This window comes from Aulostomus chinensis, chromosome 1, assembly GCF_037954235.1.
Source record: "Aulostomus chinensis isolate RoL2024-O1b breed Wild chromosome 1, RoL_Achi_v1.0, whole genome shotgun sequence".
Classification (NCBI taxonomy): domain Eukaryota; kingdom Metazoa; phylum Chordata; class Actinopteri; order Syngnathiformes; family Aulostomidae; genus Aulostomus; species Aulostomus chinensis.
In genome coordinates, this window is record NC_141320.1 from 42,586,282 (window position 1) to 42,587,613 (window position 1,332).

Below are 1,332 nucleotides of genomic sequence, written 5' to 3' on the forward strand. Positions count from 1 at the left end.
CTTGAACAGCTGAGATCCCAGAGTGAGGAGAGAGAGGCAGAAAATGGATGTTTGAGGAGACGAGTTTCTACTGCATCTCAGGAGACAGAGACCTTCACTGCTGAGTTGGCCCACCTTGAATCAAGGAAGGACCAGGACCCCACAAAGAGTGACAGTCTGAACGGTGAAGTTCAGAGTCTTCTATATGCAGTGAGAACACAAAAGAAGAAAAGGAGCAGTGCTCAGTGGGAAATCCTGGGAAATCTTCATGATTTAAAAAGCTGTTTGAAAGAGGAAAATCATGACCTTCAAGTGAAGGTCCAGCAAACTTCTGAAGAGCAAGCAGACTCTCCCCTACGTCCAGCCAGGGAAGAGCAAACAGACTCTCCCCTACGTCCAGCCAGAGAAGAGCAAACAGACTCTCCCCTACGTCCAGCCAGAGAAGAGCAAACAGACTCTCCCCTACGTCCAGTCAGAGAAGAGCAAACAGACTCTCCCCTACGTCCAGCTAGAGAAGAGCAAGCAGACTCTCCACTACATCCAGCCAGAGAAGAGCAAGCAGACTCTCCCCTACGTCCAGCCAGAGAAGAGCAAGCAGACTCTCCCCTACATCCAGCCAGAGAAGAGCAAGCAGACTCTCCCCTATGTCCTGCCAGAGAAGAGCAAGCAGACTCTCCCCTATGTCCTGCCAGAGAAGAGCAAACAGACTCTCCCCTACGTCCAGCCAGAGAAGAGCAAGCAGACTCTCCCCTACGTCCAGCCAGAGAAGAGCAAACAGACTCTCCCCTACGTCCAGCCAGAGAAGAGCAAGCAGACTCTCCCCTACGTCCAGCCAGAGAAGAGCAAGCAGACTCTCCCCTACGTCCAGCCAGAGAAGAGCAAACAGACTCTCCCCGACGTCCAGCCAGAGAAGAGCAAGCAGACTCTCCCCTACGTCCAGCCAGAGAAGAGCAAGCAGACGCTCTCATATGTTCTTCTGCAGAGGAGCGATGGGATTCTGCTGCATGTCCTGCAACTGAAAAGCAGAATGATGGGGGCACCCTGGAGACTGGACCTGCTGCGGGTCAAACCAGAAGTCTACTGAGCCGTGTGACATCTGGTGTAGAAGATGCTCTGTTTATGTTCATCGTTTTTTCTTTGTGTGCTTTTCCTCAACTTTGTTTTCTTTGTTTGTTATATATGATGATACCTTGATCACCACAGCAGTTGATCCCAGCTTGATTAGCTGAGTGCTTTGCAGTCTAAAGCACTTTAGTGATACCTGTGGGGTCCCTTATCCTCCCTGACCACAGGGATTCAGCCTCACTGAAGGAGAGGGAACCTTCCAGGTTGCAGCTCCGAGACTCTGGAACG